The 26,625-nt window shown below is 49.7% G+C and overlaps 1 pseudogene; it reads right to left on the bottom strand.

Moving 5' to 3' along the window:
* Positions 1-26,625, bottom strand: part of LOC148218100 (uncharacterized) — a 136,615-nt pseudogene that overhangs the window by 45,277 nt on the left and 64,713 nt on the right.

The raw sequence follows: 26,625 nt of genomic DNA, 5'->3' as shown, positions 1-26,625 counted from the left end.
CCAAGGGTCTTCTCCTGTGGCACTGCCACAGCATCCTTAAAGCCGTGGACTAGCAAGTGACAGCTCCTGGAAACTGCTGCTGTGTGTCTGGCTGCAGGAAACCCCCTCTAGAACGCCCTTGGTCTCCATTTTTTGCTTTCTGGACTTTCCTGGCCAATCTGCATTGATTGCCAGCGAAAATCGCGAGGGTGCGGCGTGAGCAGCGGCCGAAAGCGCTGAGCGGGGCCATCAAACCCAGCCCAGCAACTCCCGGCGTTCGCCAGCCCAGAGGTGGCGCGGACAGCGCGGCCGAGGGTGGAGAACCAGCCCGGCTGTGCGGGAGGGCTCTCACGTGGGAATGTGGTTCTCTAAGAAGGCCATAACTAAATGCTTGCATGGGGATTTTGGCTTCTGGAGCAGTGGGGTAGGGCTGTTGTTGGTTCCTACCCCTCCATCCCATGATGATGTAAGGGGTGAGGGATGCCATGTGTGCTGTGCCCTGGCAGTGATCCTCAAGAAATCCTATGAGTCCTCTCTTTCAAACTAGTCAAGCTCCTGGAAAAGATGGGTCCAAAAAAAAAGTGTTCAGTTTTGTGCCCTCCTGCCCTTGTGTGGTGAGGGGCAGGAGGCAGAGGTCCAGCTTGGTCTCTCTCTGACCTTTCCTTTGAGACAACACTGTCTGCTCCCACCACAAAGGCACAGAGGGTGCTCTTTGCCCCCACCAGTGGGAAGTGGCTCTGCTGACCCCACTGAGAGTGCTGGAAGATGAGTCTGTGAACGAAACAGTTGAATATTGCCTAGAGGGGGGTAGCAGGCAGTAGATGTGCCACCATTCTCTTTCCAGGACCCCACTGGGAGTACTAGAACAGAGGTCTGTGAGGCTGAGAGGTTGAATATTGCCTGGGAGGGTGGCAGGCACTGGATGTGACTCGACTCATGTGGGCACTGGCCTGGCCTTTCCTGTTTGTGCAGAACAAGCTCACTGTTCACCACGGGTGTTCTCTTTCCAGCACAGATTCTCTGTGTGTTGTTTGCACTGGGAGGGAGATTTCTAGGTTGTCTTTTGTTTCTTCATTAAAGGCGAATGATGGTGGGCAGAGCTCTGCAGAGAGTGAGAAAAAGAAAGGAACAGGGTTGGTTGCCCCTAAAACATGAGAGGAGAGGAACAGTCCCATTGTCCCCCCCTGAGCCTCGCCAGAGGGAAATAACCAAGAAATTGTCCCCAATCACAGGGTTTTGTGCAGCCTTGTGTTACCTGCAGGAATGCGGGACCTGTCTTCGAGTATGTGTGTGGGGGAGGGTTGGGGAAGTAAGAAGAAGTTCTAGGGACATATTTTAACTAATTGTAGGCATGAACTGTGCCACAGTGTCCCACCCATACTCCCCTCTCCTGTCCCCATCCCCACCGTGTCATGATCCCACAGAGAGACCCACAGGGGGGTCGGGGCCAGGAGGGCTCTAGAAAAGTGCAGTGCACACGTGTGCCAGTGTGCAGAGCTCTGTGTGCACACACAGACACCGAAGTGCACACGTGTGTCAGTGTGCACAGCTGCACACACGGATATTTTCTAGCGTGTCCAGATGTAAGAGTGCCCGTCCCGCTTTGCACAGTGTCCATGTGTGCGGGTGTGCACAGCACTGTTCACATCTGTGCACTGCTGTGTACACGTGTGTGGAGTCTGTGCACAGCTCTGTGCTTGTAGGTGTGCACAGCTCCGCAAGGGTGAGCACGGCTCTGTGTGGGACATCCGTGTGTCAATGACACTGCACGTATTCGTGTGCACGAGCTCTCTAAGGACAACAGGTCTTGTGCTTGTGGGCAGGTGAGCATTAGTGGAGACTGTGCCTAGGTGGGTGTGTGTGTGGCACGGATGTGCTGGGGGGGTGTCTGTGTGTGTCTGTGTGTGTGTGTGTGTGTGTGTCTGTGTGTGCCCGTCTGTAAGAGCCAAAACGAGCTATGTGGGTCTCCAGACGGCTCTTTAAAATGCTGTTTTTTGTATCCAGATGATACCGCAATTCACAGGTCGTGGAGCCTTTTCAGCCACAGCTGTAGGTTCGTCTGAAGCTTCTCTAGTTCTGGTTACAGTGCATTATATACTTTCCATTACAGAGCATCCTTTACTGTTACCTATAGCCTGTCCTTACTACTAACATTACCATATTCATGTTACTATTGTCCAATCACCAAAGGTTACTATGTTACAGTTTAAGCCAGAAGTACTTTTTCAGTTTTCTTGCATTGGAAAATTCTGAGATCTTTTCTCTACTTGCCACGCCAGCTTTCTTGTTTGTCTGTGAAAATCTTTTTGCTTGTTAAGAACATCTTTTGTTTGAGATGGATTTATCCTTTGCTCTAAGTCACACAAGCCCCGTCCCCCTCGCTCGCTCTTTGTCTCCTGGTGGCGGCGGCCCCGGGGCCGGGCTCTCCCCGGCTCTGCCCAATCAGCGCGCGAATTCGAGGAGTGACAGCAGAATCAGCCAATCGCCGCGAGGGGCGGGCTCTGCACGCGGCACGGACTCTGCTCCCTTTGCCCGAGCTCCGCCATTTCTCGGAAACCTCGCCTGAGGAGCGGGCGAGAGGCCAAGGAACCGCTGCTGCCCTGAACCGCCGGGAGCTCGGGGTGAGCGGGAGCTGAGGGTGCTGGGAGCTGGGGGTGAGTCCGGGATGGAGCCCAGACCCACCTGCAGCCTCGGCAGGAGCCGATGCCGGAGCAGCGCTGGCTCGTCCCGGTTCCTGTGGGCAGCACAGAGGTAGCTGCCCTTGTCTCTGGGGCTCTACGGGATAATTCACGTGGCGAGAGGTTTGTGTGCAGAAAAGAGACAGAGGAGTCCTGTAAAAGTCACTTTATTCATGAACAAGGGGAGAGACCATGCGGCATTTGCCATGCGGTCTCTAAAACGCAGCCGCCTTTTTATCCTCATTTTCCCGGCCGGATCTCCCTCTCCCTTTCCCCACTGCCTGAGGTACTTGGAGGGTTCAGACTTCGCGATCCGCCTACTTCATGCCCTCGTTAATATGCACCCCTCCTTTTGTATAACATCCGATATTCCCGGCTCTGTTAAGTGTTTCTCCTTCTCGAAGTTCAGGAATTGAGAAGGATCTTGGCTGAGCAGTTGTCCGTGCCAATTAGTTTTCTGAAACTGATGGTTTGTCTTGTTACTTCCTTTTCTACAAATTCCTGGCCCTGTCTCCAGGCACATTCATCTTACTCTGTTCAAACCCTCTTCTCATTTTCTCAATAATTATCTTCACTAACTTTATTACTATTGACTTAGTATCTTTTCCTGGATCCTCGTTGGTTTGTGATTATTCTCAGTGACCTCATTCCCTGTCCTTTTGTAGCCGTTTCTGGATCAGGAGGCCTGGCTGCCACCTGCGTCCCCTTGCTCACCTGCTGAATGAGCTGCACTCAGTGCATGGTAAAAAGATGAGAGTTGCTGCAGCACATCAGAGGAGGAGCAGCATTCGTTTAACCCATGGTCTGCCAGGGAACCACGAAAACGTGTCCCGTTCCCATCCTTTCTACATTTGGATTGGAATATGAGCTGTTTTCTTCTTTCCTTTGTTATCTGTTTCACCACTTTTTGGTTATCATCTGTTTGCAAATAGCAGTTTCAATCATTTAATTTTCCACAAACTCCTCTCCTTCTTTTAATAGATAATCTGATTCTATCCCATGGTGACATGTCTCATTCTTCATTTCCTTGGATTGGTGGGCAGTAAAGTCAGGAGCTGGAGCTGTCTGGTTGGTTATTATTTCAAGGATACTTTTTAACCTAATTATGCCACTCAAATTATGATTATGATTTTTTGTCTCCTGGTACGAAATCATTAGGGCTTCCAGGGGCTGGTCCGTGGTGTTGTAGGATTTGTTCTGGTGGCCGTTCATCTTTTTCCCATTTTTGGGTGCTCCCTCCATCCAGGGCTGCATCAATTGACCACTTTTCTCTAAATAATCATCAAATACTTGGATTCCCAACTGATTTCTCTGAACAGTGACAGCACATGTTGGACTGGGGAGAGGGATTATTCCCCCCCTCCCACATTTTTCATTAAGTTTTCACAACGTTTTCCTTTGCTGTTTCTCTTTGCAGCTTAACCAATTTCTGTTGCAGTCAGATATCCTCACTATGGGCTCTGCCTTTAGTTGTGCAAATTCCATCTGTGCAAGCAGGCAGAGCTTGGGGTGAAGGACAGAGGAAATCAGCGAAATTCCTCCCCCAGGCAACAAGACCCTGCTACATGGTGCACACTTTGCCCTAGCTGTGTTAATTTGCATTTCTAAAGCTCCTCTCCTGGCTGTGCCTGGATCCAATGCTTCTATTCCAGAGCAGTCATTGGGTGATCCACAAGTGCACCCCCACAATCTGCATTATTTTTTGCCATTTTTTTTTCCTTTTTAACAATATTTTCTTAAATGTTTATGCATTGAAGCATCACCTTTAAAGCTTTTCTGGTATTGCAAAATCCACCCTAAACGTGAACATGGAAAAACCCATATGGAAATGTTGCCATCATTAAGAGCCATTCAAAAATATACACAAAAAAATTTCCAATGCAATCAAAATTTTTCTACTTCTTCTCCAAGGAGTAAAAATTGCTTGTCACATCCTTGGCCCAAACCTAACTGACAATACAAAAGTAGAATTATTCTCCACTAGATGAAGAATTACTGGGGTAAAAAATTTCACACACCAATTCCAAGGGAGATAATGGAATATCTGCCCTGGATCTGGCACTTTTTCTGGCCAAAGCCAATGGCAAAAGCCATAGCCATGGCATCTTGGCTTCTATCACCAGCTTCCAAAGGTGTTTCTTTATTTCCCGTTTGTTCTTTCAACCTGACGTGAGCTCTGGGGGTGCAAGGGCTTGTGAAGGTCCCATTGTATTCCTAAAGCAGCCATGGATGCACGTGGGAGGAGCAGGTGGGATTGTGCAGGAGAAGGAGGAATAATAGGAGGAAGAGTAGGGAGCTGCAGCAGGGCGAGTGTGGAGAGAGGAGTGGCTGAGGCCCCAGCTCACACAGGGACCCTCCTGCACAGCAGGGCCCAGAGCTGGCAAGGCTCCCCAGCATGGCTGGAGCTGCTGGCACAGCTTGGCCCAGCTGGACAGCTGCCCCTCAAGGCCCTGGCAAGCAGGGGATGTGTTTTAGGTCACAGGATGTGACCAAAAGTACAAATTCTATCACCATCTGTGGGGCAGTGGTCCTTATCTCTGTGGGAGATATCCTCTGCTAATGGGCCATCTTTTTAAACCAGGTGGGGCAGTGTTCTTTATCTTTTCCACAACCCATCCTTCCTCCAGGAAGATATCTTCTGTTAATGGGCCATTGAGTGCCACTGCATGACTGATAAAATTCCATCATCCCATTGGGAGATGCTCCAGCCAGGGGGAGGAGCCAAGCCTTTCCTACCTAGATAAAATCTGAGATTTGGAACACCAAGGCAGCCCTTACCCACTGGTTTCCAGAGGACAAGAGCTACCAGACCTTTCTACAGCATCACTACTACAACAAGACCACTTCATCGGGACTGCTACCACCACCCTAACTAGTGGAGTGTCAGGTTGTATTCTGATTCTGTCAGTTGTTTCCTTTTGTACTATTGCATGTATTATTTTTCTCTTATCATTTTTCCTATCAAATTGTATTTCTGACTTGGAGTCTCTCACTGGTTTTACTTTTAAACCTGCAAAATTTTGGAGGGGATTTTGGCTGAAGCTTTTTATTTGGGGAGATTTGATCCGTGTCTTAAAGTTGGGAGGATTTTGGGTGGGAATCTTGGTGTTTGGGAGGTTATTACAGACACAAGATGCTCAATGACTTCCAGAGATGAACTTGGGCAAGGAGGAACACCCAGTTTATGGAGCTCTCTTCTTGTTATTTCCCCCTAAACCAGGAATTTTCATTCCCCAGGTGTGCGCAGATGGAGGAGGCAGAAAAGCCCTGGAGATCTCTCACGAGGAGGGGCTGGAAACCCAGCCCAGGGAGCTGCGAGGAGGAAAGACCCTCCCTGAGCCGGGGAGGCGGCCGGAGATCCAGGCAGAGCTCAGAGCTGGTGGAGGAGCCTCCTGGAGGGGAGAAGCCCCACAAGTGCTTGGAATGTGGGAAGAGTTTCAGCTACAGGTCCCAGCTGATCCGGCACCAGAGGATCCACACTGGGGAGAAGCCCTATGAGTGTGGGAAATGTGGGAAGAGTTTCAGGACCATTTTTCATCTGATGCAGCACCAGGTGATCCACACAGGGGAACGGCCCTACACCTGCTTGGAATGTGGGAAGAGCTTTGGGCATAGTTCTCACCTGAGAAGGCACCACCGCATCCACACTGGGGAGAGGCCCTACGAGTGTCCCAAGTGTGGGAAGAGGTTTCAGAGAAGCTCCAATCTCCTCCTACACGAGCGGATTCACACAGAGGAGAGGCCCTTCCGCTGCCCCGACTGCGGGAAGGGATTCAACCGCAACTCCCATCTCACTGACCACCGGCGCATCCACACTGGGGAGAGGCCCTACGAGTGTCCTGAGTGTGGGAAGAGCTTCTCACAGAGCTCTCACTTGACCCGACACCAACAGAGGCTCCACTAAGGGAAGCCCTGTGAGTGCCCCGAGTGTGGGAAGAGCTTCGTGCTCTGCTCCAGCTCCATCCCCCATGGGAGGATCGGTGTTGGATGATCCCCAGTGACCCCCGTTGGGCAGAGCCCTGGTGATCCGTGGTCCTGGTGATCCCTTTTGGGAAGTCATCTGGCTGGGGGGACTCTGCCTCATCCTGTCTCCCTGTGGGCACCTGGATGAATGTAGGATCAGGAACGTCCATCAGGGCTCAAACTGACATTGGGAATTCCTTGAGGAGAGCAGATTTGTTGACTTTGATCCCCAGAAAATCTTCTTTGTTCAATCCTATCTTCTGGTGGCATCCAGGAATGCTGAACAATCTTGGAGATCTTTTCCAACCTCACTGATTCCAGGATTTTCATTTCCTATTGCCCAAGGTTGTCTTCCGCAGCCAAATGGTGATGAACTGAGGCAAAAAATCAAGATTTTGGAGACAGTGGGGTGGAAAGTCCTCCAAAAAATATTTTTCCCTCCCACTCAAGCACATAGGACCTCAGGTCACACAGACAAGGAAATCCTTTTCTTTTAGCCTCGATTTGCTTTTCATTTCTCTTCATCCTTTTGAAACAACCAACACGGGTGAAAATAAAGACACTGAACTGAGACATGGGTGTGGATACGGAGGGACAAAGACATGGTGGGGCACAGACATGGAGAGTTGAATCATGGCTTTAAAGAGTTAAGATTTTTGCTAAGGGTAGAAGGAGCTTCCATGACCAAGATGTGAGTTAGGTAGGTAATTACTTGATGCTTAGGCAGGAGCTAATTGGTATAATTATCTGCTTTTATGAACTTCGGTATAGAAGAACATAAAATAATAAACCATTATTTATGAAGCACGAGGCCTTGGATCGTGCCAGAGGGTCACTGAGACCTGATGAAGACTCTCCTGACTTCATCCTTTGAGACCACTGACCCATTTCGAGAGCACCGACCCAATTCAAGAGAAGAACTGCGCACACGTGAAGGACGAATGGGCTCATTTTAATATGGGGTGGGGATGGGAGGTGCTGGGGTTATGCACATGTATTGTATGTAAGATCTTGGGCAATAAATAGAGGGCAAAGAACCTTGTTCGGGGCGGTCACGCCTTTGGGAGGTGACTCCCGTGCCGGTGAATAAACACACCACTTTGTCACTTTAATTAGTTACAGCGCCTTTGTCCGTGATTATTCCGGTTTTTAAGGATTCAGGGGGACAAACTGCGGTCACGTGGGGACACTGCAGGGACATCGTAGTGACCCAAAACAGGACAGGCAACCGCAGGGTGGCCCTGATGTCCCCAAGGCAAGGACACCACGGTGTCCCCAAGGTCCCCAGTGTCCCTCAGGGTGACAGTGCCACCCCCGTGGTCCCACCCTGTCGCCGCGTCCTGGGCCGCCTCCAGCTTTCGCGTCACCTCCTTGTGTCCCTCCACCGATGTCCCCAAGGCCACCACAATGTCCCCGATGGCCTGGGCAGCTCTGAGGAACCCCTGTTGCCATGTCCCACATGTGTCACCACCATGTCCCGGTTAACAGCATCCACCAAGGTCCCCAGGTGCCATGTCATCGTCTCCAGCTGCCCCTGGACATTGCTGTGACCTTGCTGGTGGCCACAGTGGCCTCGGTGCTGGCCTTGGCCATCGCCACCCACTGGGTGCAGTCACGCAGGCACTGGGCCATGGCCCGGTGCTCACGGGCACTGCTGGCCAGGTGTCACCACGATGTCACTGAGGCCTGCAGGGTCACCTGGCAGGACACGGCCACTGTGCCCAGGGCTAACAGCAGGTGACTGTCCTTGGCCACCCCCAGGGCAGAGCGCGCCGAGTCCAGGGACACTGCGGGGACATGGGGACACTGCACAGGTGGCACCAGGGACACGGCAGCAGGGCAACCAGCACAGTGGCACTTGAGCAGTGGCACCAGGGACACCCCAGAGCCACCAGCCCAGTGTCCCTAGTTCCATCCCAGTGCCGCCAGTTCTATCCCACTGTCACCAGCCCAGTGTCACCAACCCAGTGCTACCAAGCCACTTCCATCCCAGTGTCCCCAGTCCTGTCTCAGTGTCACCAGCCCAGTGCTCCCACTTTCTTCCCAGTGGTCCCAGTGCCAGCCCAGTGTCACTGCCCCATTGCCACCATACCAATATCACAATCCCAGTGCTCCCAGTTCCCTCCCAGTGTCTCCAGTCCCATCCCAATGTCCCCCATCCTGTCCCAGAGTCCCTGTCCCAGTGCTCCTAGTTGTCCCAGTGCCACCAGTTGTGTCCCAGTGTCACCATCCCAGTGCTCCCAGTTCAATCCCAGTGTCCCCAGTTCCTTCCCAGTGCCACCACCCCATTGTCCGCATACCAATGTCACCATCTCAATGTCTCCAAACCAGTTCCCTCCCAGTGCTCCCAGTGCCAGCCCAGTGTCCCCCATCCTGTTCCAGTGTTTTTGTCTCTGTGCTCCCAGTTATGTCCCAGTGCCACTGCCCCATTGTCACAATACCAGTGTCACCAACCCAGTGCCACCAGTTCTGTCACCACCCAAGTGCCACCAGCCACTAACCCAGTTCCAGCCCAGTGTCCCCAGTCCTATCCCAGTGCTACCAGTCCTGTCCCAGTACCACATTCCCAGTGTCCCCATACCAATGTCATCACCAGCCCAGTGTCCCCAGTGCTATCCCAGTGTCCCCCATCCTGACCCAGTGTTCTTGTCCCAGTGCTCCCAGTTGCGTCCCCGTGCCAGCCCAGTGCCACCCCGTCATTGACCCATACCAGTGTCACCAGCCCAGTGCCACCAGTCCTGTCCTAGTGCCACTAGCCCAGTGCTCCCAGTGCCAGCTCAGTGTCACCATCCCAGTGTCCCCAGTTCCATCCCAGTGCCACCAGTTCTGTCCCAGTGTCATCAATCCAGTGTCACTGGTCCTGTCCCAGTGCCCCCAGTGCCATCCCAGTGTCACCACCCCAGTGTCACCTGTCCCTTCCTAATGTCCCCATCCCAACGTCCCCTCCCAGTGTTCCCAGTTTCATCCCAGTGTCCCCAGTGCCATCCCAGCGTCACCAGTGCCACCCATGGCACCACCCCAGTGTCCCCGTTCCCTCTGCCCCTTCGAGCCATTTCGACCCTTCGAGAAGGAATAAACTCCGCCTTGGATCACCACACGTGGCTCCCGTCCCTCTCTCCACCGTCGGCAGAAGCGGGGCTCGCACAAGAGAGCCGAAATCCCTCTCGTCCCGAGAGCAGGAACGTGCCTGTAACCCCCAGGCCGCCTTTCTAAAGACGCTTCTCTGGAAGGTCTCGGCACCAGCGCTCGCCCCGCGCCCACCGGCTCCTTCCAGCCGGTGCCGCCGTGATAACCGGAGCCCAAAGACCGGGACCTCCGCGAAAGAGTTCCTGGAGAAGCGTCTCCTGCAGCACCAACTGCAGGACACAAGCTGCTTTTTGGGACGGCCAGCTCCCCGAGCACAGCTCTCCGCGTTCTACTGGAAGCCGTCTGAGAGGCGACTGGGACCTTCTGTGGAACATCTCTGGAGACCAATCGCCGGCCCGACGGCCTCCCCAGCAGCTTTTCTGTTGACCCAATGGGCTTTGCTTAGCCCAAAGAAAAGAGTGAGTTAAGAAATAGCGGGGTCTTCTTCCTTTAGTTTTTTCTTTTACTGCTGGGTGGGAGATAGGAGCTTTGAGGATGGGCAATTTGATCAGTAGTGCTAAGTTCAGCCCTCCTCAAAAGGACATTTATTACCAAGTTGTGAACACTCTTAAGTTATCAAAAGCGGAACTTAAAAGGTTTTTCTTTGTGTGATAATTGATAAAAGATTCGTGTTAAACACAAAAGCATTGGGGTTTGTATAAACCAGAATACTAAGCTCTGAAGTGAAGAATGGACAATAGATAAAGGAAATTATATGATAAAATAATTCTGTTTAAAATCACCTTGTTATGTTATATTATGTTGTATTATGTTACATTATATTATGTTATATTAATTTATGTTTTCCAAATAAGTTGTATTGGCTACCAGCTTGCAAAATCAGACTTCCCCGTAGGCCTTCCTGCCTTTGTCTAATCAATGCTGCTTATCTCAAGGACCAAACTTCCAGAACTTCTCTGGTGGTTATCTACAAGGACCGGATGGCTATCTGTGACTGATTATCACCCAAAGGCTTTGTGAATCTGTGTAAGGATGTTTATTCAACCACCACTGCTTATGACATCAAAAATCCAAAAATTATTGATTACAACGAGAACCCACAGTATAAGAAGAGGCTGCAAACCAAGGTTGGGTGGAGCGTGGAGTGGGCAGTGACCCCTCATGTTCCCCAGCACGCTGCTTGCTCTTTCTATATCAAATAAAGCAATCTAAATTTTGCTGAATATCGAGACTTTTGTCTCTCATTTATAACAATTTGGTGCCGAAACCGGGGCCGTCCTTGGAGCCCTGAGAGGCGCTGCGATTTCGGGGAGGCGCCCCACTGCTGTGGCCCCGGTTCGTCAGTGATTCTCGGGACCCATCGACGTCCCGCACCATAGAGACTGAGCAAGGAAAATCTCCCCGGGAGACCGCGGCAAAATCACCTGTAATTCTCGTGCACGAAGAGCCAGACAGGAGCATCGGACTGTGAGTATCTGTGTGGTTTGGTGGGGATGACTGTGTGCTTGCCTGAATGAGACGTGGCCTTTGCTGCGAAGCGAGAGTGGAGTCCTTCTATCCGCGTTTCCAGCATCCCGCGAGGGACCTGGCCGGTGACCGGACAAAGCGAGTGAGCACAAAGGGAGAGACTGCTCTTCTTGTCCTAGCCCAGGTAGGGGCTAGATCCCTCCCATCCTATCCCAGGTAGAGGCAGGAGCCGGGGATGGGGGAAGGGGGAGGAAAAGAAAAGCAGATTGCAACACACCAGTCACGGAGGGAGAAGGGAAAAGCTGCTTTTCCCATCCCAGCCCAGGCAGAGGCGGGTTCCAGTCCATCCTGACCCAAGGAGAGGCAGGGGTTCAAGCAGAACACATCGGGGAGTACAAACACCTCAAGACAGTCCCTTGAGGTAAAAATGGGACAAAGAAAGAGTAAGATTCTGAGTCCCAGGGACCCACGAAGAGGTTCAAGTTCATTTGGTCCACAAAGGGACCGGGGAAAATAAAGACAAGACAAGTAGGTTGCCAGAAGTACCACCAGGCAGCCCTTTGGGAGTAATATTAAAATGTTGGGACACAGGGGTGATATACAGAGGAAAAAGTAAAGAAAAATTAATTCAATATTGCATGGTGGAACGGACCAAAGAAATAATCCATAAAGATAACCTATACTGGCCCATGTTCGGATCATTTGAGGGTTGGATTTGTCGGGCATTAAACACATATGTGGCTTGTAAAGAACCATTTAACAGAGAGAAATTTGATTATGCTGCCCTGTGGGCAAAACAGTCCGAGCCATCCTTGATATATACTTTAAAAGAAAAAGAGAATGAGGATAAAAAAAAGGTTACCTGGGAACCCCTCGATAATCTCCCACCTCCGTATAATACAGAAAATACAGGAGACCCCCCCCCACGCACCCACTTCTCCTCCTGGTACTCCCATAGCTCTAAGAACTCGCTCCAGTCAAAGGAATACCAGGAGAGATGGTATCACCAGAGAGGAGGGAGATAACGACACAAAGGCTCGCCTTTACCCCCTGAGGGAAGTGCCATTAGCAGGACAACAGGCTGGATTAATTGGATTTGTAAATGTTCCCTTGAACACAGGGGAAGAGAGAAACTTTAAAAAAGAAATGGGAAAACTATTAGAAGATCCTATAGGGGTATCAGGGAGAGACTAGATCAATTCCTCGGACCAAGTATGTATACTTGGATGGAATTACAATCTATATTAAGTATCCTATTCACCACGGAAGAACGGGAAATGATCAGACAGGCTGGAATGAGGGTATGGGACAGGGAGCATCAGATTGGACCTGGGGGAGACCAGAAATGGCCATTAAATAATCCTAACTGGGATAATCAGAATGATGTCCATCGCCAGAATATGATGGACTTAAGATGGATACTCGTTAAAGGTATCTGAGAATCAGTTCCTAAAGGACAAAATATTAATAAAGCCTTTAGTGAACAACAAAAAAAGGACGAATCCCCGACTGACCGGTTGGAGCGGCTGAGGAAAGATCTCCAAATGTACTCCGGGATAGACCCTGACACACAAGTGGGTCAGGCACTCCTCAAAACCCAATTTGTTGCTCAATCATGGGGAGATATTAGAAAGAAATTAGAAAAGTTAGACGATTGGCAAGATCGGGGGTTACAAGAATTGCTAAGAGAAGCACAAAAAGTTTATGTAAGGAGGGATGAAGAGAAGCAGAAAGCAAAAGCAAAAATCTTTATAGCTGCAGCTCGTGAAACACAGAAAGAAACCCAGCAAAAAGGGGGAGGGAAACCACGAAAACCTCCACCAAAACAAGGAAATGAAGCAGGAAATAATTCACCAAGGCGAACCTGCTTTTACTGTAACAAGAAAGGTCCTATAAAGAAAAACTGCAAAGAACGGATACGGGATGAAAAAATGTTCCAGGAAGACGAATAGGGGTGTCAGGGGCTGTATGTATTAGGGACCATACCATCCAAAGAGCCCTTGATAAATTTAAAGATTGGTCCCCAGGGGGAGGAGGTGGAATTTTTAGTAGATACAGGAGCCGAAAAATCCACAATTAAACACCTACCAAAACGCTGTAAACCGAGTAGAGAAACGGCACTCGTGGTTGGAGCAAAGGTGAACCATTTCGGGTCCCTATTATTAAAAATGTGCAAATTGAGACCCGAAACAAAATTGAATTAAAAGATCTGCTGTTACTGCCAGAGGCAGAAAAGAATTTATTGGGGAGGGATTTAACAATAGCATTGGATTTGAAAATTGAAGTATCCCAAGGTCAGCTTAAAATTTTTGCTTTAACTCAAAAGGACGAGGAGCAAATATGTCCTGAGGTGTGGTACACCCCTGGAGAAATAGGGAGGTTAAAAATGAAACCTATCAAAGTGCAAATCACTGATCCCGATTTGCCTATCCGAGTTCATCAATATCCAATATCACTGGAAGGGAGACGGGGCCTTAAGCCTCTCATAGAAAACCTTTTGCAACAGGGGGCTTTGGAACCATGTATGACCCCACATAATACTCCTATTCTGCCTGTCAGAAAGACAGACGGGAATTACAGATTGGTACAGGATTTGAGAGCTATAAATCAGCGAACTGTTACCAAATTTCCTGTAGTAGCAAATCCTTACACTCTCTTAAACCAGTTGTCCCCTGACTACACTTGGTGTAGTGTAATAGATCTAAAAGATGCCTTCTGGGCATGCCCGTTAGAGGAAAGTAGCAGAGATTGCTTTGCCTTTGAATGGGAAGATCCTGATAAGGGCAGGAAACAACAACTGCGTTGGACAGTATTGCCTCAGGGCTTTACAGAATCCCCCAATCTCTTTGGACAAGCCCTAGAAGAATTAATGCAATCTTTTGAGCCACCAGACGGGGTGAAATTGTTACAATATGTAGATGATCTATTGATAGCAGGAAAGGACGAGAAATCTACGAGAAATGGACTATAAAACTTTTAAACTTTTTGGGACAACAGGGATTGAAGGTATCCAAAGCCAAATTACAGTTCACAGAACCAGAAGTAAAATATTTGGGACATTGGCTAAGTAAGGGAAAAAAGAAATTGGATCCTAATAGAATCTCTGGAATATTAAGTCTGGGACCTCCAAAAACCAAAAAACAAGTGAGGAAAATTTTGGGATTGCTGGGATATTGTTGCAAATGGATAGAGGGATTTAGTGAGAAAGTAAAATTTCTATATGAAAAACTTACCACTAATCGCCTAAAATGGACAGAAGAGGATGATAAAAGTTTTGAAAAGGTCAAACATGCTTTAATTCAAGCCCCTGTACTCAGTCTCCCAGATTTGGAGAGACCATTTCAGTTATTTGTAAATACCTCTGATCAAACAGCATATGGGGTGCTCACCCAGGAATGGGCAGGCAGTCGAAAGCCAGTGGGATTTTATTCTAAACTGCTCGACCCTGTCAGTCGGGGTTGGCCCACATGTCTGCAGGCCCCAGTGGCCACAGCACTTTTAATTGAAGAAACCCGAAAAATTACCTTTGGGGCACCCCTAGTGGTCCACACCCCTCATAACGTAAGGGGAATTCTGAATCAAAAAGCTGAGAAATGGTTAACTGATGCCCGAATATTAAAATATGAAGCTATTCTAATCACTTCCCCAGATTTGGAGCTAAAAGCAACAACTGCTCAAAGTCCTGCACAATTCCTATATGGGGAACCAGGAGAAAATTTAGAACATGATTGTGTGGATGTTATAGAATTACAAAGAAAAATTAGACCTGACTTGGGAGAAGTTGAATTTAAGGATGGAGTAAAATTGTTTATAGATGGATCTTCTCGAGTGGTGGAAGGAAAACGAAAATAGGGATATGCCATAGTAGGAGGAGAAGAATTGAAATTAGTAGAATCCGGACCCTTAAACGCAGCAGGGTCCGCTCAGGCTTGTGAACTATTTGCTCTTTATAGGGCATTGTCTTATTTAGAAGGTAAAAAAGGAACGATATATACGGATTCTAAGTATGCCTATGGCACAGTCCACACATTTGGTAAAATTTGGGAAGAAAGGGGGTTAATTAACACTCAAGGACGGGGGTTGATATATCAAGAATTAATTGTTAGAATACTAGAGGCTCTTAGGGGCCCCACTGAAATTGCTGTGGTCCATATAAGAGGGCACCAAAAAGGAACAAGCTACCATACAAGGGGGAATAATCTGGCTGACAAAGAAGAAAAAAAAGCAGCATTGGAGCAAAAACCAGTTTCTGTATTAAGTACTACAGTTAGAGATCTCAGCCCCAACCAGGAATTACAGAAGCTATTTACTCCTCAGGAAAAAGAAGCAATAAAAAAATTAAAGACAGAACAGCATGAGAACAAATGGGTTTTACCAGATGGCAGGGAAATTTTACCTAAGACCCAGGCCAGACAAATTATTGAACAATTACACCAACAAACACATTGGGGAACCAGAGCACTAGCAGACCAATTTTTAAAATTTTTTGGATGCATTGGCATTTTTGATATTGCAAAGCAGAGCGTACAGGGTTGTTTAACTTGTCAGAAAATTAATAAAAAAGGTATGTGACAAGGTCCGTCAGGAGGACGGAAAACTGCTTACACACCCTTTGAAAGAATACAAGTAGATTTTACAGAATTACCAAAAATAGGAAGGTGGAAATACTTACTAGTGATAGTAGACCAATTAACCCACTGGGTAGAGGCATACCCTGCAGCTAGAGCCACATCACAAGTGGTAGCCAAAATATTGTTGGAACACATAATCCCAAGGTATGGCCTGGTTCGAGCAATAGACTCAGAGCAGGGGACGCACTTTACATCAAAGGTGCTGCAGTCACTGACCCCGGCACTGGGCATCAGCTGGGAGTATCACACACCTTGGCACCCTCAGAGTTCTGGCAGGGTTGAAAGGATGAATCAAACATTAAAACAACAGCTGTCAAAATTAATGATTGAGACTAAAATGCCATGGACAAAGTGCCTCCCACTAGCCCTGTCTAATATACGAATAATGCCAAATTGGAAAACAGGGATTTCACCATATGAAATGCTGTATGGTATGCCTGACCCTAAAGGAGTACGCCTTGATCCGACCTTAGTTCAGGACCCTTCTCTTCAGAATTACATAATAACAATCAGCAAAAACTTGGAAGAATTAAGAGAGAAGGGGATTTTAGCTCAAACTGTCCCTCTAGGATTTGCCATACATAAAATTAAGCCAGGACAACATGTGTTAATTAAAGTATGGAAAGAAGAAAATCTAGATCCAAAATGGGAAGGACCATAATTAGTTCTGTTAACGACTGAAACAGCTCTGAGGACAGCTGGAAAGGGATGGACACATGTGAGTAGAGTCAAGGGTCCTGTAACCCCTCCTACTGCAGGTTGGGCAGTGACATCTGAGCCTGGAGACCTCAAAAGGCGAATTCGGAAGACTTGATGTCAATATCGGATCAATTCATCTCGAAGGTCTCCTAATCAGGACTGAAAGTCACCTGCCCCAAACCCGGGTGTAGCCTGTTCATCAAGAAAAGGTGTCCATATTGTACTGAGTTGTTGTGGTGTTATTCCTATGGTGGGTATCCCCCATTCCCATTATGTGTCCAGTGTAGAAGAAATGAATATAAGGAAACTATTACAGTATTAATACCCTATCAGCACAAGGAGAAATCGAAATTGATGATCATAACTGGTGGGAGGAATAAGGAAAAAAAGAGAGCCAGAGCAGAGGTATTGGCAAAAGAGTGTCAGAAGGGTTGTGTATACCGAGCTGTTACTGCTGTACCTCGTACTGGAATGTTAAAGCTAAAAGCTGGGACAAAATTAAGAAACACTACCAAAAGAGAAAGACAAAGTGGGAGAGCCCAGGACATATTCCCTGCTGCCAAGAAGATCAAACAAACCTCGGCTACTGGCAGCAACCCCGTAGGCCTTGAGGGAGGCAGAGGGATGAAAATGGTCATGGGAGTCATCCTATTGCTAATGATGATAAAAGGAAATAATGCTGATGCTTGTTCCAAGTGTCACCAGACAATTGGGTACGGGGATGCACGGTATCCACCCTTGCCTTCCACACACACATCAATTCGGCCTGCTGTAATAAACACAACTTAGAAACTTGCACTATTATGGGAAGAAGTTGCTGGGTAGCCACCAATTTGGGAAAAGGAGGGTGGGCTCCATCAGCATACCAAAGTTGCCCAGTAGGAGAGACACACCTCTGCTTCACAAAAGAAGGTATGTGGGGATATTCAGATCAGGGAGGAATGCAAGATCACTACAAGGAGAAATTGATTAAAAAAAATATTATAACTAAAATGTTCAAAGGAACAAGGACAAACCGTGGAGGAAGTTTTAACTTGTATGAGAAAATAAAACAACAACTCAGCGAATGGGACTTACCCACCTTGGGAAAGAATTTATTTGTAGAATTAATGAAAGAAATTACTACTGAACTTAACTGTTTGTTGGATCTGTAGAGGAATGCAGATGACTGAACAATGGCCATGGAGGGGGGGAGGGATTAGGGCCAGAACAGTTGCTACAGTGAAATCAAACAGAAATATGGAGGGGTAGTGTGTGGGAAGTTTAATAAATCTAAATGCTGATTAGAAATTTATGATAATGGTGAAGTAATTACTAAAATTGCAGAAGAAATAAAACGAATAGCCCATGTACCTGTACAAACCTGGAACTCTATACTTAATGATAGTTGGTGGAATAATCTGTTGGGGGGGAGCTTGGTGGAAAAATTTAAGGTTTGTGTTAACATGTGCATTATTAGGACTACTGTTCATCCCTTGTCTTGTTCCATGCTTCATTCGACTAATCCAGTCGGTGGTTCAAGGAATGCAAGTTGCTGCAATACCAATAGACCCTGAGAAGGCAACAAAATTAATGGCAGTAGATGTATTAAATCTAGTACAAGAAGTACTGACAAAATTTGAAACCAGAACACGAATCAATGGGATAAAAAAAGAGAAGTGGGGAAATTGTGACAATTGATAAAAGATTCGTGTTAATCACAAAAGCATTAGGGGTTTGTATAAACCAGAATACTAAGCTCTGAAGTGAAGCATGGACACTAGATAAAGGAAATTATATGATAAAATCATGCTGTTTAAAATCACCTTGTTATGGTATATTATTTTATGTAATGTTATATTATGTTCTGTTTTCCAAATAAGTTGTATTGGCTACCAGCTTGCAAAATCAGACTTCCCAATAGCCCTTCCTCCCTTTGTCTGATCAATACTGCTTATCTCAAGGACCAGACTTCCAGAACTTTTCTGGTGGTTATCTACAAGGACCGGATGGCTATCTGTGACTGATTATCACCCAAAGGCTTTGTGTAAGGATGTTTATTCAACCACCACTGCTTATGACAACAAAAATCCAAAAATTATTGATTACAACGAGAACCCACAGTATAAGAAGAGGCTGCAAACCAAGGTTGGGTGGAGCGTGGAGTGGGCGGTGACCCCTCACGTTCCCCAGTGCGCTGCTTGCTCTTTCTATATCAAATAAAGCAATCTAAATTTTGCTGAATATCGAGACTTTTGTCTCTCATTTACAACAGGGTTCACCTTTTCCTCCTCCATGTGTAACGTCGTCTCGAGCACAGAGGTCCCAGGAGCTGCTTCCTCCTGAGCCAGTGGCACTCCTGGCACTGGGCAGCGCAGGGCCCTGTGCCCCGTATACACCCCTGCAGGGCGGGGCTGTGCCATGTCACCAGGACAACAGAATGGCCAACAGCACCCAGGAACCCGATAGAACGGCCCTGTGTCACAAAGGGCCCAGCCCAGCACCCCTTCAGCAGCCCAAGCCCCTGGAAGTGGCATGGAGCAGGTGCCCAGCAGGTGCTGGCTTTGCAGGCTGGGCTGTGCGGGGCCAGAGGAATTGGCCGGATGGACGCAGGCAGGGAGTTGTGGTCAGCGGCTCCATGGGCGGCTGCAGGCCGGGGATGAGGGGTGTCCCTCAGGGAGGGCTCTGCCTCGGCCCCGGGGGGGCCCAATGCGAGGGCGAGGGGCTGGGGGGGCCATGGGGGCGTTCGATCAATGGGGAGGGCCCGGGGAGTGCTGAGAAGGGGGTGGTGAGTGGGGGGGAGGGAGGGGTCCCATGGATTTGGGGGGAGTCTTGATGAGTGTGGGGGGAGTCCCATGGATTTTGGGGTCCTGGTGACGGGGGGGGAGCGGTGAGTGGGGGGGTCCCATGGATGGCGGAGGGGCGGTGAGTGAGGGGGGGGTCCCAGCGCTTTGGGGCGGTCGGTGAACGGGGGGACAGTGAATAGGGGGAGCCCCGGTAAATTGGGGGGGTCCCTGGTGATAACCGGAGGAGGAAATGGGGGGAAAGGAGCGAGCCCCAAGGGACTCCCCCCGGTGCTGGGGACACCCCGGTGCCCCCCCAGCGCACGCCCCCCCCCCCATTCCCGCTCCTGTTCCCGGGGGAAGTCAAACGGGAGGGGCGGAATCCCCGGGATGGGCAGGGGGGGCACAAAGGGGGGTCCGGGCCCTGTGCACCGGAGGGTGGTCGGTACACGAGGGGGGGGGGGGGTCCAGTCCCGGTGCCCGAGGGGGCGTCCCGGTGCCCGGTGATTCGTGAGGGGGTGTCCGGTGATTCCTGGGGAGGTCTCCGCTGGTCCTGGTGCATGACGGGGGGGTCCCGGTGACTCATGGAGGGGTCTCCGGTGATCTCGGTGCCCGAGGCTGGCGATGTTTGAGGGGGGTCCGGCGGTCCCGGTGCACGATGAGGGGGTGTCACTGCTCGATGGTGGGGGGGAGTCCCGGTGCACGGTGACGGTGCTGATTGATGGGGGAGGTCCTCTGGTGGTCCCGGTGCCCGGTGATTGATGGAGGGGATCTCCGGCGATCCCTCGGGAAAGGGGGGGCGGTCCGGTGATGCCGGTGCACGAGGAGGGGAGAGAGGAAACTCGAGGGTCCTGAGGGGGTCCCGGTGCACGAGGACGGTTAAATTCGGGGGTCCTGGTGCTCGGAGGGGGGGTCGGTTCCTGGTGTGTGACACAGAGAGAGACCCCGGTGACACTGGGGACCCTGGCACGGGGCTGGTGACACTCAGGGGCTCCGGGTGGCACAGAGACTCTCCCCAAATTCTCTGGCACGAGGTCCTGGTGGCACGAGGGGTCTGGGTGATACGAGGAGCTGGTGGCACTCCAGGGGCTCCTGGTGGCACAAGGAGCTGGGGGCAGTTGAGGGGCTCTTGGTGACACAGGGCTCTCGGTGTCACTCGCAGGGCTCTCAGTGACACGAGGGAGCTCCCCGTTCCTCCTGGTGGCACTCGAGGAGCTCTTGGTGACACTCGTGGGGCTCTCAGTGACACGAGGAGCCCCAAAATTCCTCTGGATGACACAAAGAGCCCCCCAAACTTGTCTGGGTGACACGAGGAGACGGTGGCACGAGAGGAGCCCTTTGCACGAGGATCCGTCGCACGAGGACCCCCAAAATTCCTCGAGCGAACCCCCCCGAAATCCTCGCTCGGGAACCGTCCCCCTCAGAGCGAGCTCAATCCTCCCCGCCCTTCCCCCCGCTCCTCACCCCGGGGGTCTCCGGGTGATCCCGCCCCAGGTCCTCCCCTTTCCCCCTTTTCCCCCAGGACTGGGAGGTCGGAGGGACTGAAGGGGGGGTGCAGGTGCGGGTTTTTCCGGGGGGGTCCCGGCGGCCCCCGGGGCGGGGTCAGTGCTCAGCAGCGGGGCCGCGCCGCTCGCACCCGTTGGCCAAGATCGGGGGGGCGGGGGCGGCTCGGGGAGCCCCCGGGCCCCCAAATCACACCCGGGTCTGCTGCTTTAGTCCTGTGCTACCAGCGCTGATTTTTCTCCTTATTCAGTCTTTTGTTGTATTTTTTTTTTGCTAAGATTTAATAAACCTATAAAATTTTACGAAGTGAGCGTCGCTTCTCTAACCCTGCACTGCCGAGGTAGGAGGTGCAGCTGGAAGGAGGGAGGCGTGTGGAAAGCTGGATTGAAGGGTCTTCATTTACTTCTCATTATCCTGCTCTGAGGTTTTGGAGTTTTCTGCCAGAAATCTCTCCCCTCTCCCACTCATCCACAGGGGATGTGGGGCAGTTTTCCCTTTTTGGGGGAAATTAAAGCCAAGCACTGACGCTCCTAATTAGGGGGTAGGAGAAGTGAGGCTCCAGGGCTGCGCGCTGAGCCGGAGGCAGCGAACACGCAGGGCTGGGAAAGGCGTGCCGGGAGCTGCGGAGAACTTTGTTTGTGTTTCCAGGCCAATGGCGGCTCGGGCCCGGGCCCGTTCCAGGGCTGTTCCTCATCTCCGCCTTTGCCCTCCCACAGCCCGGGGGGCCCTGAGAGCGCGGGCCGAGGCTGGGCCGTGTGCAGAGCCCGGCCCTCGCTGCCATTGGCTGATTGTGCCAATGTCACTCCTGGTTGTCGCGCGCTGATTGGGCAGAGCAGCAAAGGCGCCATTGTGGCAGCGTCTGTGCGGGCCCGGCAGCGGCGGCAGCGGCCGGAGCCCGGGGAGGCGGCGGCGGAGCTCGGAGGCGGCCCCAGCGCAGGTGGGAGCCGCGCTCGGTTGTGCGGGGGCTCGGGGCTCGCTGCGGGCCGAGGGGGCGGCAGGGGGCTCTGGCGGGTTGGTTGTGCCGGTGCCGGCCCGTGTTGGCGCTGGGCTGAGGGCGCTGCGGGAGCGGCTGCCCGCGGTCTCCTTCCCGCTGGGGCCTCGGCAGGAGCCGGTGCCGGAGCAGCGCTGGCTCGTCCCGGTTGCTGTGGGTGGCACAGAGGTGTCTGCCCTGTGCCCGGGGCTGTGCGGGAAAATTCCCGTGGCCAGAGGTTTGTGTGCCCGCAGGAGACAGAGGAGTCCTGTAAAAGTGACTTTATTGATGAACAAAGAGAGAGGCCATGCGGCATTTGCCATGCGGTCTCTAAAGCGCCGCCTCCTTTTTATCCTCATTTTCCCGGCTGCGTCTCCCTCTCCCATTCCCCACTGGCTGAGGTACTTGGAGGGTTCAGACTTCCTGATCCACCTACTGCATGTCCCCCTTAATATGCACTCCTACTACGATATTAATCTTACTGCTTGCAATCCCTCCTTTTCTCATTTTCTCAAGAATAGCGCTTACAAACTTTTAATTTCCATTGACTCAGTCTCTTTTCCTGCGTCCTCTTTGGCGCAAGGTGTCTTGCATGGTAAAAAGATGAGAGTTTCTGCAGCACGTCAGAGGAGGAGCAGCATTCGTTTAAGCCATGGTCTGCCATGAAACCACGAAAACGTGTCCCATTCCCATCCTTTCCCTGTTTGGACTGGTACATGAGCTACTTTATTATTTCCTTTGTTATCTGTTTCACCACTTTTTGGTTATCATCTATTTGCAAACAGCAATTTTTCCTGAAACTGCGCCTCTTTCTGTTAATAGATAATCTGATCCCATCCCATGGTGAAATGTCTCGTTCCTCATTTCAGTGGATTGGTCGTCAGGAAGGTCAGGAGCTGGAGCTGTTCTGCTTGGTTATTATTTCAAGGTCACTTTTTAACCTAATTATGCCACTCAAATTATGGATGGGTTTTCTGTGTCCTGATATGAATTCGTTAGGGATCCCAGGGGTTGGTCCATGGTGTTGTAGCATTTGTTCTGGTGGCCGTTCATCTTTTTCCCTTTTTTGGGTGCTCCCTCCATCCAGGGCTGCATCAATTGACCACTTTTATCTTATTAAATCATCAAATACTTGGATTCCCCACTGATTTCTCTGGAGTAGCAAAAACACCTCAGTGCTCTGGGGAGAGGGATAATTCCCCCCCCCCCCCCCCCCCCACTGTTTTTCATTAACCTTCCACAACATTCTGCGTTTGCTGTTTCCCTTTGCAGCTTAACCAATTTCTGTTGCAGTCAGATATCCTCACTATGGGCTCTGCCTTTAGTTGTGCAAATTCCATCTGTGCAAGCAGGCAGAGCTGGGGGTGAGGGGCAGAGGGAATCAGCCCAATTCCTCCCCCTGGCAAGAAGGCCCTTGGGCATTGTCTGCACTTTTCCAGAGCAATGTTAATTTGCATTTCTAAAGCTCCTCTCCTGGCTGCCTGGAACTAGGATTTTCTTCCAGAGCAGCTATTAGGGGATTCACACGTGCAAGCTCACAATCTGCTTTATTTTTCTTTTCTATTATTTTAACGATTTTTTATTAACAGTTTATGCGTTAAAGCCTCACCATTAATACTCTTCTAGGTTTGCAAAATGCAACTTAAAGGTGAGCTTCTAAAGATCCATTCCAAAATTTTGCCATCCGTAAGAGCCACCACAAATATATAGAAAAATATTCCAATGCAATCAAGTCTTTTCTGCCTCTTCTCCTAGGAGTAAAATTGCTTGTCACACCCCTGGCCCAAACCTAAGAGACAATCTAAAAGTAGGATTAATGTGAAAAATTTTTCTCATGGTGTAATCTTGTCACTGAAACTGCAGGGACAATAAAAAACTCTCCAGCAATATCTTTAGTGTTAGAGAGTTAAGGCATTACTTGATTCTGGTCAGGATGTGCAACAGAAATAATTTCATCCACACATAGCCCGGGTGTGCAGAGAAAATCATTCCATGAGATGTGAATTTTACTAGATTTTTCCTGAAATTTTACAGTCTGAACGCATTGAAATCCATTGGTTTAGTGTTTATTGCTTCCAGGTTGTGTAGTTTTTAGTGTTTGGTTTCCTATTGGACCTGGATTTCTCCTCCTATGATGTTAATGAGGTCTCACTCCTGGATTTCCTTCTCAGCCTTTTCCAGACCAGGTGTCTCCATCTATGCCGGGGCAGTGTCTGGGGTGGGTGTTCCTTGATGTTTGCTGATGTTTCCTTGATGTTTTGTTGAATGTCGTTCTCTTTGTGGGAATCTTTTGGGCTATTCCCAGTCTGTTGAGATGTTAAACTCATCTCTGTTGAGTGGTGCAACATCCCTTAAAAAAAAACTTTTAAAATTTCTTTCCTGAGAGAAAGGCAAACCAAGCCTCACTAGTAAAATGGAATATAATAAAAATTTAAATTTGGTATACTTTCCAGCAATGGAATCGCAGGCAGCCCAGTGTGTGAGTGTAATTGAGAGGCAGAGTCCTGGGTGGATGCTGTGAACAGCAAAGTGCCAAGGCAGGCTCTGTGCCAGCCCAGCTTCCTGTGGCAGAGATTTCACAAGAGACAGGATTCTGGCCACAGCCTGCTTGAAATATACATCCCTTATCTCCAGCCCGCACTAGGTGGAGAATTCCCAGGGTAAGGAATTGCAAAGATCAATTCCAAGGGAGAGAATTGAATATCTGCCCTGGCTCTGGCCAAAGGTTATAATGGCCGGATGCTTGGCCTTCAGCCAAGGGCACACACTGACTCAGAAAACACTTCCTAAATGCAGCAACATGTTGCATATTCATAGACCTTCATGCATTATTCTGAATCATTCCCCTCCAACCTGTAAATCACTATTTTTTCCTTCCCTGGGGTTCTGGTGTCCCATAATCCGGGAATGTGAAGAATTTCCTGATTATCTTTTTTACCATTATCCAAGTTTATTACATGAACAAAAGATTTTTACATTATACTCCAAGAAAAATATATTTATCACACAAGTATTTATAAGTTTTTTTAATTGCAGAACTAAAAGAAACAATATTCATACAGCAATGTTTTCCAGCATATAGCATTCATTTTAATATTTGCAAAAACTCAATAATATAATGTACACTTATAACACACATAGAAGTCAAATTTCTTTTTCTCAGTATGGAGGAGACATAGCTGGTGGTCCAATCATTTTGTTATTTTTCATTTTCTCAGGTTTTTTTCCTTTTCTCCTGTCCATAGCACAACACTGAGGATATTTGGATTTAAAAAGTCATACAATGTTGTGGCTAGAGCAGAGAATCTTCAATCCAGGTCCTGCAATTGCCTATTAATCCTCAGAATTCTTGCACCTGCTTTTTAGTCCTGGATTACTTCTGAGATTCCCTGATCCCTCTCTGGTCAATACACCACAAACCCTCAGTCAAAATATGTCCCAAATCTTTAACCCTTTTCTCCACCATTTCCTCTTTTATTTCAAATACTCAAAGATGCTTTTTAGCCTGAACATTCAGCCATTTCACAGAGGCTTCTTCTGCCACTTCTTGTCCTCCTGATTGCAGCAAGTCATCCACATCCTGCATTAACCCAATCCCTGGGGATGGGTGTGGTAAATTCTTGTGATATTTTCTGCAAGGCTTGCCCCAATAAGGCTGGTGCTTCCGTGCATCCCTGCAGAAGGACCGTCCATGTCTTTTCCATTTTCCCTTCTACCTCTTGTTCCCACTCAAAGGCAAAATCCAGTTTACCCTCCTGTGTGAGTGGGCATCCCCAGAAAGCATCTTTGCCATCAAGGACTGAATGGTGGCAGTGTGAGGAGGGCACCTGGTTCAAGATGGTGTAAGGATCTGAGATTGTGGAGTGCCTGGGTTTAATAATCTCATTTATTATTCTTATGCCCTGCACCATTCTTTCGATTGCATCTGATTTTTTGACTGGCAGGATAGGAGCATTATAGGGAGAGATCCCTGGCTTCAAAAGTCCTGTCTTTAGCAGTGACTCAATAAGAGGCTGTAAGACTTTCCTTCCCTCCCTTGGAAATAGGGTATTGCTTATAGACACCGCTTGTCCTGGTTGCTTCAAAGAGCTTTGGAGAGGCTTCATATCTAATTTTCCCTATTTTTCTGGAGCTGCCCAAACGTCTGAGTTAACTTCAGCTTAGGCCTTGCCAGACATTTGACGCAAAGGCAAAACAGAATTTGACTCTGTACCACCTTTTACAATGTTCATTTGCATTTGAATTTAAGCCATCAAATCCCTTCTCAGTACATTACAATCACAATTAGGTGCAAATGAAAATTCTTGCATTTCAAACCCTCCCCTGGGTGCTGGAGCCCCCTTGGGCCCTGGGGTTCATCCCTCAGGGGCTGTAGAAACTCTGCCATGGCCTTTGCCTTCCCCTTGGCCTTTTCCTCATCCCTTCTTGCATTCCCCTGCTGTGCCTTTGTGACCAAGTGCTCCAGGGGCTTCTTCTGCCCCTCCTGCAGCCCCCTCAGTGCCTGGGGGTGCTCATCCTCTGACAGCTGCTGAGCTTTCTGCTAAATCATTCCTTTCTGCAGTGACCCAAGGAAAATGCTTAAAAGCTGATCTCGATGCTTGCACGTCCAATGCCCATTTCCCAGCTGTTCCTTTGTGCTGCTGCTCCTTGTGCTGTGGCTGCCGTGGCCAGCCCGTATCCCAGAGCCGGTGCCTGTCCTGCCGCAGTGTCCAAACGCGGCCCCCCCGGCGGGCAGGGCCGGCAGCTCCACGGGGCCGGGCAGCGGCCGGGGCGTCCCGCAGCCTCCTGGGGGCCGGGGGCCACTGCCGGGCCTGCAATTGCCGGGGGGTGCTGGGCTCAGGCAGCGCCCGGCGCTGAGCCCCGGCTGCCCCACAGCCCCGGCCCGG

This window comes from Sturnus vulgaris, unplaced genomic scaffold (genome assembly GCF_052056855.1).
Source record: "Sturnus vulgaris isolate bStuVul1 unplaced genomic scaffold, bStuVul1.hap1 Scaffold_195, whole genome shotgun sequence".
NCBI lineage: Eukaryota > Metazoa > Chordata > Aves > Passeriformes > Sturnidae > Sturnus > Sturnus vulgaris.
This window is presented reverse-complemented; position numbering and strand designations above follow the sequence as displayed.